Source organism: Lolium rigidum, chromosome 3 (genome assembly GCF_022539505.1).
Source record: "Lolium rigidum isolate FL_2022 chromosome 3, APGP_CSIRO_Lrig_0.1, whole genome shotgun sequence".
In the NCBI taxonomy this organism is placed as follows: Eukaryota; Viridiplantae; Streptophyta; class Magnoliopsida; order Poales; family Poaceae; genus Lolium; species Lolium rigidum.
This window is the reverse complement of record NC_061510.1, coordinates 322733425-322752833: the sequence shown is the minus strand read 5'-3', so window position 1 is coordinate 322752833 and position 19409 is coordinate 322733425. Positions and strand designations below refer to the sequence as shown.

At 43.0% G+C, this 19409-nt stretch overlaps 1 long non-coding RNA gene across 2 annotated transcripts; it reads right to left on the bottom strand.

Moving 5' to 3' along the window:
• Positions 1-16235: 16235 nt before the first annotated feature.
• Positions 16236-17399, bottom strand: LOC124699976. Of its 2 annotated transcripts, XR_007001583.1 has the most exons (3): positions 17253-17399; positions 16772-17100; positions 16236-16616 (listed from the first exon to the last, which is right to left on the bottom strand). It is a non-coding gene; the product is annotated as an uncharacterized LOC124699976 (long non-coding RNA). The 2 variants fall into 2 exon arrangements; XR_007001582.1 differs by having other exon boundaries at positions 16236-17100.
• Positions 17400-19409: the final 2010 nt, after the last annotated feature.

Below are 19409 nucleotides of genomic sequence, written 5' to 3'. Positions count from 1 at the left end.
AACTGATCTTTCAGAATTATACAAATCTGATCCGCGGTGATGGCTGAAGGTGTCGAACCCTGAAGATTCGCCGGGGTGGCACTTAACCAGCCATGCTTGCTTTTCCAGTTCTGAGCCAACTGCAGGAGCTGGGCTCTGGAGGTTTGTCGGAGTAGCGTACTTAGCTAGCCACGTCTGCTTCTCGAGATCTGCTCCCGACGTTCCTCCTGCTGTTCCAGAGGCCCCTGCTGTTGCAGCCTGGTTCGAGAGTGCCCAGGTACTGCAGTCTGGCACATATGCGCACGCGTATCCATGCGGGATCTCCTTGGGCGCCTCAGGTAAGAATTGGTAGTCACTAGGGTCACCACCAATCTTGTAGACGACGTATGCCGATGAGTTCGGCACTTCTGGTGCTGCCAACGCGAACGGCAGCGGTGGATGGGACTGGAGTGGCATCTCTCATTTGTAAGTCCCCAGAGCTGGTCCCGACGGAGGATACCGATGGCTCATGATTTCTGGATCACGCGCAGAGCGACACGCTCCAAAGTGTTCACCAGGCTCTCAGAGTGGCGGTGCAGCGAATGAGCCACCATGAAGTTGATCTCTGACGCAGCGACCCGGTGCGTTCTTCGACGGGGTGGACAGGTCCACTCCATCGAGCGCGCCTTCAGGTGAGAACCCCTTCCACCGATGCCATGGGGAGCGGGTTCGTGGAAAGAGCCGATGAGTTCGGCTTCGAGGACTGCCTTGATCTCGTCATGCTTCTTCTTGAGCTCGTCAGTCAGATCCTCGTACTTGACCGGAGTGCTTTCCGCCATCTCGGATGTAGATGGCGATGCGGTGGATGTAGAAGATTGTCCCACCGGGCGTGCCAGAATGTGTTGCGGTCAAAAACCCACCGGTGGGCAGCGACTGGCAACACCGTAGAGCCGGGAACAACTAGGGCTGCGGCTGGCCCCAGTCCCTCAGAGCGACGGCCCGCAAAGCCTTCGGTCACACGTCCGATGCTGTCGCAAGGGCGTGCCACCCGACCTATACCTGGTCGGGAAGGTGTTGGATGATGCCTCGCTTAGTTTCTGCATGGCATACACGTAAACGTTAAATACGAGCCTCGATCGGCTCTCAGGTTGTCCTGTGAATCGGCTCAAAGAGCCGATCCACCCATGATTCGTACGAGGTGTACGAATATATGGTGGTCCTGCTTGATCAAGATAAAGCTAAAACGATCTACGACGATTTAGGATTTTCACCGCATAATCGGATCATCCTACTCACGATTGGGCCTCGCGCTCGCGTACGGTGATCGTAAGCAGATCCTAGACAGGGCCTAAAAACCAACACGAGGTTGATCCCCGGAACACCCTGTCTAGGGCTAGCAAACTACACCCTACACGCCGCTGGATCCTCCAACCCTTTGTAAGGCCTAACTATTGCGGATGTTAAACTAATCCTTGAAGAACAAGGAGCAACCGTAACGGATCGGATCTACTAAACAATGATCAAGCGGGGTGCCACCCCTACACCTAAGATAGGTGTAAGGGCGGCTAGATGTATACGGGTTGCACTACGACAGCATATGATACGAAGAACAATGCTAACCCTAACACATCTAAGATAACTACGTTGCTCGCCATCAAAAAGGCTTCGAGCACGAGCAACGCATGAACAACGTGAAGCTTGTGCTCGCCTAGATTGCAAGATGCGATCTAGGCAGCATGGTGCTTACCGGGAGAAACCCTCGAGACGAAGGAGTTGGCGATGCGCCGAGATTGATTGTGTTGAACGTTGGTTGTTGTTTATTTCATAAACCCTAGATACATATTTATAGTCCAGGGGACTTTCTAACTCAAGCGTGCACCTAACCGTGCACGGGTAAAACTCTAACTCCTAACCGACACGTATCCTACTATGGTACAGATACACGGGCAATTAGCCCAAACTTGGTACACAAGGCCGATTCACGTATTTCTTCCATGTATATTCTTCAAACCCATCTTGATCGCGGCCCACCTCTGACTCGGTCAAATTCTGGTGATAACAAATTCATAGGCATTTCATTGCGTCTGGAGATATTACAAACCCTTTGACATTCATCACAAGATAAAATAAACTTTCTTGCATCTTTGAAGAGAGTTGGCCAATAGAAACCTGATTGTAGAACCTTTTGCGCGGTTCTATCTCCGGCGTGATGTCCTCCATAAACACTACCAGGACACTTACTCAATATCTCTTGTTGTTCATATTCGGGAACACATCTTCGCAGAATACCATCCACTCCTTCTTTATATAAGTGTGGGTCATCCCAAAAATAATGCCTCAAGTCATAAAAGAATTTCCTCCTTTGCTGAGCTGAAAAGGTTGGAGATAAGTACTTGGATACAATAAAGTTAGCATAATCAGCGTACTAAGGACTATCTCGCGAGCTCACCTTTATTACAGCCAATTGTTCATTTGGACAACTATCATTAACAGGAACAGGATCATAAGCAATATTTTCCAATCTAGACAAATTATCAGCTACAGGATTATCAGCACCTTTCCTATCTATAATATGTAAATCAAATTCTTGCAAAAGAAGCACCCATCTAATTAGCCTTGGCTTAGCATCTTTCTTTTCCATAAGGTATCTAATTGCAGCATGATCAGTATGAATTGTAACTTTTGAATCAACGATATAAGATCTAAACTTGTCACAAGCAAAGACTACAGCTAATAATTCTTTTTCAGTTGTAGCATAATTTGTTTGAGCAGCATCAAGAGTTTTGCTAGCATAATGAATAACATTCAATTTTTTATCTACTCGCTGTCCAAGAACAGCGCCTACAGCAAAATTGCTAGCATCACACATAATTTCAAAAGGCAAGTTCCAATCAGGAGGTTCAACTATAGGAGCAGTTGTTAAGGCTTTCTTTAGAGTTTCAAAAGCTTCCTTACAATCATCATCAAAAACAAAAGGTACATCTTTTTGAAGAAGATTAGTAAGAGGCTTTGAAATCTTAGAAAAGTCTTTAATAAATCTCCTATAAAACCCAACATGACCAAGAACACTACGAATACCTTTAACATCCCTAGGATAGGGCATCTTCTCAATTGCTTCAACTTTAGCTCTATCAACTTCAATACCTCTCTCGGAAATTTTATGTCCCAATACAATTCCTTCATTAACCATGAAGTGGCATTTCTCCCAATTAAGAACAAGGTTAGTTTCTTCACATCTCTGCAAAACTTTATCAAGGTTTCGCAAGCAATTATCAAAAGAATTCCCATAGACAGAAAAATCATCCATGAATACCTCTACAATATTCTCACAAAAGTCATGAAAAATAGCAGACATGCATCTTTGAAAAGTAGGAGGAGCATTACATAAACCAAAAGGCATACGTCTATAAGCATAAGTTCTATAGGGACAAGTGAAAGTGGTTTTCTCTTGATCTTTAGTTTTAACAGCAATTTGTGAAAACCCAGAATAACCATCAAGAAAGCAAAAATGAGTATTTTTAGACAACCTTTCTAACATTTGATCAATAAAGGGTAAAGGGTGATGATCTTTCTTAGTAACCTTATTAACTTTTCGATAATCAATGCACATTCTATACCCTACAACTACTCTCTGAGGGATGAGCTCATCATTATCATTAGGCACAATAGTCATTCCTCCTTTCTTAGGAACACAATGCACGGGACTAACCCATCTACTATCGGCAATAGGATATATAATACCAGCTTCAAGAAGTTTTAATACCTCATTCCTTACCACATCCTTCATCTTAGGAATTAGACGACGCTGATGTTCAACAACGGGCTTTGCATCATCTTCCATGTTGATAGCATGTTGGCAAATAGAGGGAGAAATCCCCTTTAAGACATCAAGAGTGTAGCCAATAGCTCCTCGGTGTTTCTTCAGTATTTCCAATAACCTTTCTTCCTCAAAATCTAAAATCTTAGAACTAATAATAACAGGATATATTTTCTTATCATCAATATGAGCATACTTAAGATTATCAGGCATGGTTTTAAATCAAAAACAGGATCTTCCTTTGGTGGTGGTGTTGTACCTAAATCTTCAACCGGTAAGTCATGTTTAAGAATAGGTTGACGAAGGAAAATTTCATCAAGCTCATTTCTTTCTTCCCTAAAGGCTTCACTCTCACTATCCTCCAAATGTTGCTGCAAAGGATTATTAGGAGCAAGAGCAATAGACGCACAGTGTTCAACTCTAAAATCGTTATTAGGCAAATCAGCTTTATAAGGAGTTTTGGCAAATTTAGAGAAATTAAACTCATAAGATTCACCAGCAAATTTAGTCACAATTTTTTCCTTCTTGCAATCTATAACAGCTCCACAAGTATTTAGAAAAGGTCTACCAAAAATAATAGGACAAGACTTACTAGCAACGAGAACCAAGTACTAAAAAGTCAGCAGGATATTTAATCTTACCACATAGAACTTCCACATCTCGAACAATACCAATGGGAGAGATAGTTTCTCTATTAGCTAGCCGAATAACCACATCAATATCTTCAAGTTCACAAGAACCAATTTCATGCATGATCTCCGTATAAAGCTCATAAGGAATGGCGCTAATACTTGCACCAATGTCACATAAACCATAATAACAATGATCACCAATTCTAACAGAGAGCATAGGAACACTGGCTTTCCAAGACTTATTAGGATGCGAAACAATATTAGAAGCATCTTCACAGAAAATAATATGTCCATCTTCCACATTTTCAGTCACAAGATCTTTAACTATTGCAATAGCAGGTTCAACCTTTATTTGTTCTTCAGATTCTATAGGTTTCTTTGCACTTTTATTAACCGCACTAGTTATAACAGAGTACTCCTTCATTTTAGCAGGGAAAGGAGTTTTTTCAATATAAGCTTCAGGAAGAATATGATCAACAATTTTAATTATAGCACATTTATTTATAGATGGATCAGTTTTATCTTTATAAGGTTCATGATACTTATCAAAATTCTTCCTAGGCAATTCAAAGTGAGAGGCAAAAGCTTTATAAAAATTTGCAACGACTTGAGAATCAAGACCATAAGTAGCACTCATATTACGAAATTTATCAGTCTCCATAAAAACTTCAATGCATTTATAATCATAGTTTATACCGACTCTCTATCTTTGTCGTTCTCCCATCCTTCAGTATTCTCCTGGATCCGATCAAGAAGGTCCCTTTTAAACTCTTCTTTGTTGCGTGTAAATGATCCAGAACAAGAAGTATCCAGCAAAGTCTTATCTTGAAAAGATAGTCTTGCATAGAAATTATCAATAATAATATTACCAGGAAGCTCATGAATGGGGCATTTGAGTATTAAAGACTTCAATCTCCCCCATGCTTGGGCAATACTCTCTCCATCATGAGGCCAGAAATTATATATGCGGTTCCGATCTTTGTGAATTTCACTTGGAGGATAGAATTTAGAATAAAATAAAGGTACAATGTCCTCCCAATCAAGAGAATCCCTATTCTTCAGCAATTTATACCAGTGCGCTGCTTTACCAGACATCGATGTAGAGAATAGTTTCTTCCTAACTTCATCCATAGAAATACCTGCACATTTGAATAACCCGCATAATTCATGTAAAAACAGTAAATGATCACCGGGATGGACGAGTTCCATCCCCTTCATAGCGGTTATCCACAACACGTTCATTAATTTTCATAGGTATTTTGTATGGAACCTCTTTCTCACCTGGCGCCTCATCCACTACCTTTGCAGTAGTAGTAGATTTTCCAAAGAGGAATTCAAGAGAAGACCTCTCCATAATGAATTATAGCGACGAGCGAAATAAAAACAGCACGTACGAGTAAAAGTTTCCCTTACCAATTCCACTTACCAATAGCGCTTCACTCCCCGGCAACGGCGCCAGAAAATAGTCTTGATGACCCACAAGTATAGGGGGTGTATCGTAGTATTTTCGATAAATAAGAGTGTCGAACCCAACGAGGAGCAGAAGGTGTTGACAAGCAGTTTCGATGAAGTATTCAGGGGGTTTTGATATAGCAGATGAATAAAGTACAAGTAAGTAAAGTGCGAGAGAAATAATTGCAGCGAGTGGCCCAATCCTTTTAAGCACAAAGGACAAGCCGGTTTGTTTACTTATAATGACCAAACGTTCTTGAGGACACACGGGAATTTAGTCTAGTGCTTTCGCTTCATATAGCTGATTAATCTTCATTTTTTGATAAGTGTTGTGTGGATGAACCTATGCTAATGCACCGCCCTTCCTAGGACTAATACATACTTGTGATTATACCCCTTGCAAGCATCCGCAAATACAAGAAAGTAATTAAGATAAATCTAACCATCGCCTTGAACTCTGAGATCCTGCTATCCCTCCTGCATCGATATACCAACGGGGGTTTAGGTTTCTGTCACTCCGGCAACCCCGCAATTAGCAAACGAATACAAGATGTATTCCCCTAGGCCCATAAATGGTGAAGTATCATGTAGTCGACGTTCACATGACACCACTAGAAGAATAACACCACAACTTAAATATCATAACATTGAATACTAACCAACATACTTCACTACTAACATTTAGACTTCACCCATGTCCTCAAGAACTAAACAAACTACTCACGAGACATCATATGGAACATGATCAGAGATGATATGATGATGAATAACAATCTGAACATAAACCTTGGTTCAATGGTTTCACTCAATAGCATCAATAACAAGTAGAAATCAATACCGGGAGAGTTTCCTCTATCAAACAATCAAGATCCAACCCTAATTGTTACAGCGGTGACGAGGTGCAGCGGTGGAGATGGCGGTGATGATGATGACGATGATGGTGATGATGATGGAGATGATGTCCAGCTCGATGACGGTGACGATGGCGTCGATTTCCCCCTCGGGAGGGAATTTCCCCGGCGGATTTCAGCCTGCCGGAGAGCTCTTTTCTCTCTGGTGTTTTCCGCCCCGCAGAGGCGGCTGTGACTCTTCGCGACTCTCCTCTGGAGCTTAGGTTTTCGGGGCGAAGATGTACGCGAAGGAGAGGAGGCCAGAGGGGGCTGTGGGCCCCCTCCCAACAAGGCGGCGCGGCCAGGGCAGGGCCCGCGCCGGCCTATGAGGGGGGCCCATGGCGGCCCTCCTCGGCTCCTCCTTTTGGCTCTCCCTGTCTTCTGGAAAAATAGGATTTTTAGTATAATTTCCGTCAGCTGTTGATATTTCGAAATATTGCATTCTGACGGTGCTTTTTCCAGCAGAATCCTGACTCCGGTGCGCGATTCTCCAATAATCATGAAACATGCAAAATAGATGAAATAACATAAGTATCATCTCTAAATATGAAATATAGCAATGAATAATAGTAAATTATGATATAAAATAGTGATGCAAAATGGACGTATCACACATGAAGCATTTTCTGTTTCCAACCAAATTGCAATAAATGAAGCGGCTTTCAGCTTTCGCCATGAGCATTAAAAGTAAAACTAAGAACAATAGTGTTCAATATGAAAAAGCGGAGCGTGTCTCTCTCCAATACAAGGAATGCTAGGATCCGATTTTATTCAAACACAAACAAAAATAAAAGCACACAGACGCTCCAAGTAAAACACATAAGATGTGACGGAATAAAAATATAGTTTCACTAGAGGTGACCTGATAAGTTGTTGATGAAGAAGGGGATGCCTTGGGCATCCCCAAGCTTAGATGATTGAGTCTTCTTGAAATATGCAGGGATGAACCACGGGAGCATCCCCAAGCTTAGAATTTTCACTCTTTTTGATCATATTATATCATCATCCTCTCTTGATCCTTGAAAACTTCCTTCACACCAGACTCAAAACAATATCATTAGAGAGTTAGTGCATAATCAAAAATTCACATGTTCAGAGAGGACACAATCATTCCCAACACTTCTGGACATTACCCAAGGCTACTGAAATTTTATGGAGCAAATAAATCCACTCAAACACAGTAAAAGAGACAATGTGAAATAAATGGCAGAATCTGTCAAAACAGAACAGTCCGTAAAGACGAATTTTTTCGAGGCACTTAACATGCTCAGATGAAGAAGCTCAAATTTAATGAAAGTTGCGTACATATCTGAGCATTACTCATGAACTTTTGCAGAATTTTTAGATTCTCCTACAGAGAGAACAACTCAAATTCGTGACAGCTAAAAATCTGTTTCTGCGCATAAATCCAAATTTAGTATCAACTCTCTATCAAAGACTTTACTTGGCACAACAATGCAATAAAGTAAAGATACAAAGGTATTTCTACAGTAGTAGAAAGCACCTTGACTCAAATATAAAACAAAAATTGCAGAAAATAAAATAATGGGTTGTCTTCCATAAGCGCTTTTCTTTAACGCCTTTCAGCTAGGCGCAGAAAGTGTAAATCAGGTAACATTGATACGTCCCAAACGTATCTATAATTTCTTATGTTACATGCTACTTTTATGATGATAATCACATGTTTTATACACTTTATATGTCATTATTATGCATTTTCCGGCACTAACCTATTGACGAGATGCCGAAGAGCCGATTCTTTGTTTTCTCGCTGTTTTTGGTTTCGAAATCCTAGTAAGGAAATATTCTCGGAATTGGACGAAATCAACGCCCGGGGCCTATTTTTCCACGAAGCTTCCAAAAGACCGGAGGACTTACGAAGTGGGGCCACGAGGTGGCCAGACACTAGGGCGGCGCGGCCCAGGTGCTGGCCGCGCGGCCCTAGCGTGTGGGCCCCCCGTGGCGCCTCCTGACCTGCCCTTCCGCCTACATATAGTCTTCGTCGCGAAACCCCCGATGCGAGAGCCACGATACGGAATAACTTCCGGAGACGCCGCCGCCGCCAATCCCATCTCGGGGGATTCAGGAGATCGCCTCCGGCACCCTGCCGGAGAGGGGAATCATCTCCCGGAGGTCTCTTCGTCGCCATGATCGCCTCCGGATCGATGTGTGAGTAGTTCACCCCTGGACTATGGGTCCATAGCAGTACCTAGATGGTCGTCTTCTCCTCATTGTGCTATCATGTTAGATCTTGTGAGCTGCCTATCATGATCAAGATCATCTATTTGTAATCCTTCATGTTGTGTTTGTTGGGATCCGATGAATATTGAATAGTATGTCAAGTTGATTATCAATCTATCATATATGTTATTTATGTTCTTGCATGCTCTCCGTTGCTAGTAGAGGCTCTGGCCAAGTTGATACTTGTGACTCCAAGAGGGAGTATTTATGCTCGATAGTGGGTTCATGCCTCCATTAAATCTGGGACATTGACAGAAAGTTCTAAGGTTGTGGATGTGCTGTTGCCACTAGGGATAAAACATCGATGCTTTGTCTAAGGATATTTGTGTTGATTACATTACGCACCATACTTAATGCAATTGTCTGTTGTTTACAACTTAATTCTGGAGGGGGTTCGGATGATAACCTGAAGGTGGACTTTTTAGGCATAGATGCATGCTTTGGATAGCGGTCTATGTACTTTGTCGTAATGCCCCGATTAAATCTCATAGTACTCATCATGATATATGTATGTGCATTGTTATGCCTTCTTTATTTGTCAATTGCCCAACCGTAATTTGTTCACCCAACATCTGCTATCTTATGGGAGAGACACCGCTAGTGAACTGTGGACCCCGGTCCTATTCTTTACATCTGAAATACAAGCTGCTGCAATTGTTCTTTATCGTTCTTCGCAAACAACCATCATCATCCACACTATACATCTAATCCTTTGTTTACGAGCAAGCCGGTGAGATTGACAACCTCGCTCGTTACGTTGGGGCAAAGTTCCGTGATTGTGTTGTGCGGGTTCCACGTTGCCGCCGGAATCCCCGGTGTTGCGCCGCACTACACTCCTCCGCCATCAACCTTCAACGTGCTTCTTGGCTCCCTACTTGGTTCGATAACCTTGGTTTCTTACTGAGGGAAAACTTGCTGCTGTGCGCATCATACCTTCCTCTTGGGGTTCCCAACGGACGTGTTAATTACGCGCAATCAAACATCAAGAGAAGAAGCATCAACATCATAATTTGTTATAATAATAGAATCAGAAGGCAACTTCATTCTGTTTCTAGGTAAGTGTTCCATACCTTTCTTAAGAGGGAATTGATATTTAATATTTCCTTCTTTCATATCAATAATAGCACCAACGGTTCGAAGAAAGGGTCTTCCCAAAATAATAGGACAAGATGCATTGCATTCAATATCCAAAACAACAAAATCAACGGGGACAAGGTTATTGTTAACCATAATGTGAACATTGTCAATCCTCCCCAAAGGTTTCTTTATAGAATTATCAGCAAGATTAACATCCAAATAACAATATTTCAAAGGTGGCAAGTCAAGCATATCATAGAGTTTCTTAGGCATAACAGAAATACTTGCGCACATAAAGCATTACAATCAAAATCATTGACCTTCATTTTAATGATGGGCTCCCAACCATCTTCCAACTTCCTAGCAATAGAAGCTTCAAGTTTTAATTCCTCTTTTCTAGCTTTAATGAGAGCATTTGTAATATGTTTTGTAAAGGCCAAGTTTATAGCACTAGCACTAGGACTTCTAGCAAGTTTTTGCAAGAACTTAATAACTTCAGAGATATGACAATTATCAAAATCAAAACCATTATGATCTAAAGCAATGGGATCATTGTCCCCAATACTCCGAAAAATTTCAGCACTTTTATCACAAACAGTTTCAGCAGTTTCAGGCAATTTTGCATGCTTTGTATTAGAAGTAGAAACATTGCCAACACCAATTATTTTACCATTGATAGTTGGAGGTTTAGCAACATGTGAAGCAGCAACATTACTAGTGGTGGTAATAGTCCAAACTTTAGCTACATTATTCTCTTTAGCAAGTTTTTCTTCTCTTTCCCACCTAGCATGCAATTCAGCCATCATTCTAATATTGTCATTAATTCGAACTTGTATAGCGTTTGCTGTAGCAAATGACTTAATATCTTTATTTTCATTAGGCATAACTTTCAGTTTTAAAAGATCAACATCAGCAGCAAGACTATCAACCTTAGAAGCAAGAACATCAATTTTACCAAGCTTTTCCTCAACAGATTTGTTAAAAGCAGTTTGTGTACTAATAAATTCTTTAAGCATAACTTCAAGACCAGAGGGTACACTCCTATTATTGTTGTAAGAATTACCATAAGAATTACCATAACCATTACCATTATTAGAAGGATATGGCCTATAGTTGTTACCAAAATTATTCCTATAAGCATTGTTGTTGAAATTATTACTTTTAATGAAGTTCACATCAACATGCTCTTCTTGAGCAACCAATGAAGCTAAAGGAACATTATTAGGATCAACATTATATCTACCATTAACAAGCATAGACATAATAACATCAATCTTATCACTCAAGGAGGAGGTTTCTTCAACAGAATTTACCTTCTTACCTCGAGGAGTCCTTTCAGTGTGCCATTCAGAGTAGTTGATCATCATATCATCAAGAAGCTTTGTTGAAGCACCCAAAGTGATGGACATAAAAGTACCTCTAGCAGCTGAATCCAATAGGTTCCTTGAAGAAAAATTTAATCCTGCATAAAAGGTTTGGATGATCATCCAAGTAGTTAGTCCATGGGTGGGACAATTCTTTACCAAATATTTCATTCTCTCCCATGCTTGGGCAACATGTTCATTATCCAATTGCTTAAAATTCATAATGCTACTTCTCAAAGATATAATTTTAGCAGGAGGATAATATCGTCCAATGAAAGCATCTTTACATATAGTCCATGAATCAATACTATTTTTAGGCAAAGATAGCAACCAATCTTTAGCTCTTCCTCTTAAGGAGAAAGGAAACAATTTCAGTTTTATAATGTCCCCATCTACATCCTTATACTTTTGCATTTCACAAAGTTCAACAAAATTATTAAGATGGGCAGCGAGCATCATCGGTACTAACACCGGAAAATTGCTCTCTCATAACACGATTTAGTAAAGCAGGTTTAATTTCATAAAATTCTTCTGTAGTAGCAGGTGGAGCAATAGGAGTGCATATGAAATCATTATTATTGGTGCTAGTGAAGTCACACAACTTAGTGTTCTCAGGAGTATTCATTTTAACAGTAATAAAACAAAACCGAATTAAATAAAGTAAAACAAGTAACTAATTTTTTTGTGTTTTTTATATAAAGAAAGCAAGCAAGACAGGAAATAAAATAAAGGAAGACAATAAACAAAGTAAAGAGATTGGGTGTGAGAGACTCACCTTGCAGCGTGTCTTGATCTCCCCGGCAACGGCGCCAGAAAAATAGCTTGATGACGCGTGAAGCACACGTCCGTTAGGAACCCCAAGAGGAAGATGTGATGCGTACAGCAGCAAGTTTTCCCTCAGTAAGAAACCAAGGTTATCGAACCAGTAGGAGATGAAGGACACGTGAAGGTTGTTGGTGAAGGAGTGTAGTGCGGCGCAACACTAGGGATTCCAGCGCCAACGTGGAACCTGCACAACACAATCAAAATACTTTGCCCCAACTTAACAGTGAGGTTGTCAACTCACCGGCTTGCTGTAAAAAAAGGATTGAACGTATGGTGTGGAGAATGATGTTTGTTTGCAAAGAACAACAGAGAACAATGATTGCAGTAGATTGTATTTCAGATGTACAATCAAAAAAGAAGTACACATGTAGAAGAGACATAGAACTGATACACCAAAAAAGAAGTGGTGGAGCTTCTCCACGCCCCGTTACTCAATGGTAAGGTCAAATTTAACTACTATCCAAACACACCTTTAAATACACTACTTTTGTATCACCGTAATTTTCACATTCGAAAGTTGAAGAGATTGAACATACCCATCAGTCTGCAGTGGTTTTCGGATATGCTCTACTATTGGCCACGTCGTGACATCAAGATCGTGCCACTTTTCACCTTTGTCAAATCCCCTTCTTTGGGATGCAGTCTTTAAGTGCTTCTCAAGTCCTCGGAGCTGTTATATGAGGAAAAAAGATATTAGACACCGAGGCAAAAGAAAAATGTCAAGAGGAGATCATGATCAAATAAGTTACCATAAACGTGAGGTCACTTCTACCCATTCCAGGACCAAGTGAGTCTAATACTTGTATCAAACGTTTCTTCGCATTGATGACCGCTAAATACCAGTGGGTCCGGTAGGAAGATCTAAAATAAAATATTACATAAGTAGGTATACACATGTTAAAAATATAATAAATGAGATGCATAGGTAGGGATTTAGTTCCTGACCATATCATGCTTTAGATAAATATTTGCCTGCTCTACGATATGGCGATATATTTTCACGTCTTTCTTCAGCATATTGGAGACGTATGTTTTATCCATATATACCTTATCGCCAGCTCTGTTAAGCAGATGATCACATGCACGCATGCAATATATGTAGGCATTTATCACCTACAATTGAACACGTAAAATACATTTAAATTAAAAATAGACACAAATTGTGTAAATAGAGATTTCTTGTTGACTTACACCATCAGACAGAAATCCATCATTACATGTAAGACACTTTAAATGGTCATTAGATAGCAATGCATCACCGATCTCCACAAAGTTGGTATTTTTAGGTGCAGACATTATTGATTCAATAACGGTAAAATCTTCCGCTGTGCAAACATAGTCTGGCAAGATATATAAGTGTGCCACATTAATTACGTAAAAAGTAATATAGCAAAAAGGAAAGGGCGGAACTAAGTACCTTTTGGGATAACGTTTGTGTTTTCTTTTTTTTGGTTTATTATGACGTGATTCCTTTGAATTTGTAAGAGTCGGTGAGTCTAGGGTCCCTTCCATCAAGGTAGCCTCGAGGCCTTTGGTGATGGCTTCTTTTAAAACATCGACATCCATTTTTATATTGCCCATGACCTGCAAAAACAAAATTAATTATAAAGATCTTTTTATCTAAGAAATGGGTTCAGAAAATTATAATCAAAATCACCTTGGTTGATTCGGTAAAACTCGTCTCTTCCACCAACACTGTATCTGAACCTATGTCTTTCAAAGCATATGTAGTATCTGTGTCAGTTCCGTCCATAATTGATTTATGAGAATTTGTAGACAAGATCGCTTGTTAGAGAGGCGGAGGCTGCATACTCCTCTCAGTCAACAGGGCAAACCGGCAAAGGAATTTATGCTAAGAAAAATTATGTCAAAAAAAAATTTATGCTAAGAAAAAAGAAACAAGAGGCGGACAGGTTTGTCACTACTCTATTCTTCCACACGCCTCACGACCCACCCTATCTCTTCCCCAATTACGTTCTGTACCAGCGCCGCCTCCTCACTCACGCCGCCATGGCCATGGATCGCTGCCTCCTCTCCCAAACTCCCCACCTCCCGCCCTCGGCCCGCGCTCTCACAGCTGCCCACCCTCCGGCGCCGAGCCAACCCGCCTCCCTCCAGCGCTATAACGGCCACCCGCCCACCGACGCACGGTTCCGGCTGCCGGCCGCCCCGCCCGTCGGCGCCGAGCTACCCCTCCATCAGCTAGATCTCATGGCCGCCCCTCCCACCGGCGCTGAGCCAACCCGACATCGGGCGCAAGGTTCCGGCTGCAGGCCGCCCCGCCTCCGGCGCCGAGCCACATCGCCATTGGCCGCAGGCGGCCCCTACTCCGCCGTGTCCGCGGCAGCTGCGTTCGGGCTCCCGCCGCGCGCCTGGACCCACCCGCTTCCCTGGCTTTTCTCCTCCTCACCTCCCGCTAGGCAATGGCGGGCGTCGGCGTTCCTCCACAAAGAGCTGCTCCCGCACGTCTTGCAGGAGGATGGGGACACGACACCACGTGTGTCCACCCCAACCTGGACCGGCTCTACATGGTACTCTGGTAGGTTGTTAGGATTAACCCTTTTCTTGCTTTATCTACATGGTACTCTGATAGGTTGTTAGGATTAACCTTATCTACGTGGTACTCTGGTAGGTTGTTAGGATTAATCGTTATCTATAAGCACTCCATGAAGGAACTTGCATGGCAATAACAATAGTGCCATTTCAAATTTTGAAAAGCTATGTCTAATGGCGTGTTAGTTGAGAAATAGTACGTGTTTGTTGTGCCATTTGAAATTTTGAAAAGCTACGCCTAATGGTGTGGAGTTGTTTGTTATCCACGGGCTGGTATTTCTCCTCTTAGTAAGTGGTTGTTTGGATAGAGAGTTTTAGAGATGAGTTTTAACAAACGGCGTTTTGAGAAGATTTTTGGTAAAACGAGTTTTGCTCGTAATTCTGTTAGGAACGAGTCCAGGCAAAACCATGTTTGGGTTCGTTAATCGTATCTTGTCCGCCTCGTCGCTTTCCTCGGATTCTCCACCCATTGCCTGCAGAGCTCGGCGCATCCCTCATCACCAGACCCACATGTGTCGGTTCATCTTCGCCGGAGCGACACCACGCGCTCGTACATCTTCTTGACGCCGGGCGGCAAACGCATATAGCAGTCATCACTGCCACCGCCGTTAACCTCGTAGCAGCCGTAGTACCCAGGCAGCATGGAGATATGGGGAGTGCTCGACGCCGCCCACCGTGTCGCACGAGGTAATCATCTCCACGAAGCAAAAGCTCGGAGTCATTAGTGTGCTTGACACCGATGGGAGCCGGCCGACACGTACTTCTTGTCTACACCTGCGCAAGATCATGCCAGCGCCTCAGTGAACAAGTGCTCCTTGATTCTCACCATGGTGCCGCCGTTCCGGCCAGACCTCGCTGCTGCGTGCAGGCTATGGTACCTTGCCGCGACGGCGCGACGGCCTGCAGGACGTAGGAGGTGGCCTCAAGGTAGCATCGAAAGTTGCTGCGACCACGAGCCAGACATGGAGGTGTGGTGGCGCGTGCTGGTGCCGGTGCCGTTGAGGAGTCGGTCGGGCTCGGGCTCGGACGGGACTGTAGGAGACGATGTGATCTCGCCCACGGGATCCCCTGGATCGCCTACCATCGCAGACGTAAAGGGCAGGCAGTCGCCGCCCAACGCCATGCTCAAGTTCTGCGAAATCGCGTTTTCACAAAAACGAGTAATAGTGGTTTTTGCCAACACGCACTTTTCTAGGTTTATGGAAACTAAGTTTTATCTATTCGCGTTTTAGGTGCTGCGACCAAACAGGATTTTAGTTTGTTACGCGGTTATCTTGGTTTACGGAAAACCAGTTTGGTCAAGATTCGGTATCCAAACAAGGCCTAAGGGTGGATGGGTGTGTAACGTGACACGGGCTGGAGTTGTTTTGTTAGTTGCGTTTTGTAAGCGGGGGGTATTATTGTCCATCCTGAAAATGTGACACCAGGCATTCACCAGTTTACTCTTAATAGTAGAGATGCTTACACTGCAAAGAGAGGTCAAACCCTCCCTAAATCGACAAAATGGAAAGAAAAGGAAAACCTGAAAGAACAAATATTCGTGCAGATTACAGAGAAGACACACCAATCCGATCTAATTGTTCTGATTACTCCCGTCATTGCCCAGAATAGTAATGAAAATTACAAATTGCATAAACCATCGATATTTAACCTGCAAGTGAAATGCGTCAATTGCATGGTAGCTGCTCACACCCGCGACATCGTGTGCTGTAGAATAATGGAAAAAGCAAAGACAGTCCTTACAAATTTAAAGACCAACAAACTTCAGAAATCACACGTAGCTTGCATGCATCTTCGGTTCGCACATCTGTATGTAGCCATATCTAATCAATCAATCAATCTTACGTTGGTATGTAAATCGTGAGACAGATGTTGCGACGTTCGATGTAAGTTCAGTAGCCTAGATATTTAGTAGTAGATCATGCACACAACAGATCGAATTGATACATGCATCACACTTACCTGAGCACTCCGCTGCTGCAACCGGATCGACTGGCATATTGATGCATCGCCTCCATGCACGTCGCCATCTTCGGGGCCTTTTTGATCGACCAGAATAGCACCGTCGTGGTCGAGTTCATCTGGGGTTTTGTAGGGATTGCACCAAGCTTCCATCTTCATATCTCGTTGGCGGCCGCTCGACGGTCGCTACTACCTCCGAGGCGTGATTCTGCTACTTCTGGGATGCCACACCTATTAACCGTCGAGATAGATGCATGCTAGACGTGGTCGATTTGTACCAAATCCAGCTGCCCCGCTGCCTAACTCTGTAGGGATCAAGATACGTTAACCTGCAGCAGGTTCAACAGCACGATCACCTCCACACGGAGAAGCAGAAAGAGATGGCCGAATGTTACACCGCAACCTTCTCATCTACTCTCTAGTGCTCGCGGCGGCTATCCTGGCCCTGCTTGCTCTACCAATTCCTGAGTTGTGGCTATACCTGGCCATGTATGCAGGTCCTGATCGGAGTCATGATTGATGTGCAGCCATCATCAGCTTTGTATTTCTCGATTTGCAAGGTTGCAGCCAGGTACGCCGTACGGCAATGAAATTCTATCGCCTTCTGGCATGCCGGCAAGCCGCATGCGCCGTCCCCGTCCCGCCGCCGAGAGCGTATGTATCTAGATGCAAAGTATCTCCCGTGAAATAGAGTTTGGGATGACAACCTGCTTTTATAGGTAGATATAACTTGTGAGATACGAATTATTGTTGAGATATGGGTGGACGTACGCGTGCTTAGGTGCCGTGCGGTTAGTTGCATTCATCTCCACCCTTTATACATCTTAGTTTTAGGGTGACAAATCTTCACCGTTCGTTGTTTGTTGTTTTAATAATATAATAGATGGACCGGGGTCCACAGTTTACTAGTGGTGTCTCTCCAATAAGATAAATAACATGTTGGGTGAACAAATTACAGTTGGGCAATTGACAAATAGAGAGGGCATAACAATGCACATACATATCATGATGACTACTATGAGATTTACTTAGGGCATTACGACAAAGAACATAGACCGCTATCCAGCATGCATCTATGCTTAAAAATTCCACCTTCGGGTTAGCATCCGCACCCCTTCCAGTAATAAGTTGCAAAACAACAGACAATTGCATTAAGTACTGTGCGTAATGTAAACAATACAAATATCCTTAGACAAAGCATTGATGTTTTATCCCTAGTGGCAACAGCACATTTACAACCTTAGGGGTTGCTGTCACTCCCCCAGATTCAATGGAGACATTAACCCACTATCGAGCATAAATACTCCCTCTTGGAGTTACAAGTATCAACTTGGCCAGAGCCTCTACTAGCAACGGAGAGCATGCAAGATCATAAACAACACATATATGATAGATCGATAATCAACTTGACATAGTATTCCATATTCATCGGATACCAACAAACACAACATGTAGCATTACAAATAGATGATCTTGATCATGATAGTTGATACGTCTCCGACGTATCGATAATTTCTTATGTTCCATGCCACATTATTGATGATATCTACATCTTTTATACACATTATATGTCGTATTTATGCATTTTCCGGCACTAACCTATTAACGAGATGCCGAAGAAGCCAGTTGCTGTTTTCTGCTGTTTTTGGTTTCAGAAATCCTAGTAAAGAAATATTCTCGGAATTGGACGAAATCAACGCCCAGGGTCCTATTTTTGCACGAAGCTTCCAGAAGTCCGAAGGGGAAAGGAAGTGGGGCCACGAGGCACCGACACCATAGGGCGGCGCGGCCTGGCCCTTGGCCTCGCCGGCCTGGTGTGTGGGGCCCTCGTGTGGCCCCCCGCGTTGTCCTTCCGCCTACTTAAAGCCTTCGTCGCGAAACCCCCAGTACCGAGAGCCACGATACGGAAAACCTTCCAGAGACGCCGCCGCCGCCAATCCCATCTCGGGGGATTCCGGAGATCACCTCCGGCACCCTGCCGGAGAGGGGAATCATCTCCCGGAGGACTCTTCACCGCCATGGTCGCCTCCGGAGTGATGAGTGAGTAGTTCACCCCTGGACTATGGGTCCATAGCAGTAGCTAGATGGTTGTCTTCTCCTCATGTGCTTCATTGTCGGATCTTGTGAGCTGCCTAACATGATCAAGATCATCTATCTGTAATTCTATATGTTGTGTTTGTCGGGATCCGATGGATAGAGAATACTATGTTATGTTGATTATCAATCTATTACCTACGTGTTGTTTATGATCTTGCATGCTCTCCGTTATTAGTAGAGGCTCTGGCCAAGTTTTTGCTCTTAACTCCAAGAGGGAGTACTTATGCTCGATAGTGGGTTCATGCCTCCATTAAATCCGGGACAGTGACAGAAAGTTCTAAGGTTGTGGATGTGCTGTTGCCACTAGGGATAAAACATTGATGCTATGTCCAAGGATGTAGTTATTGATTACATTACGCACCATACTTAATGCAATTGTCTGTTGTTTTGCAACTTAATACTGGAAGGGGTTCGGATGATAACCTGAAGGTGGACTTTTTAGGCATAGATGCATGTCTGGATAGCGGTCTATGTACTTTGTCGTAATGCCCAATTAAATCTCACAATATTCATCATGTCATGTATGTGCATTGTTATGCCC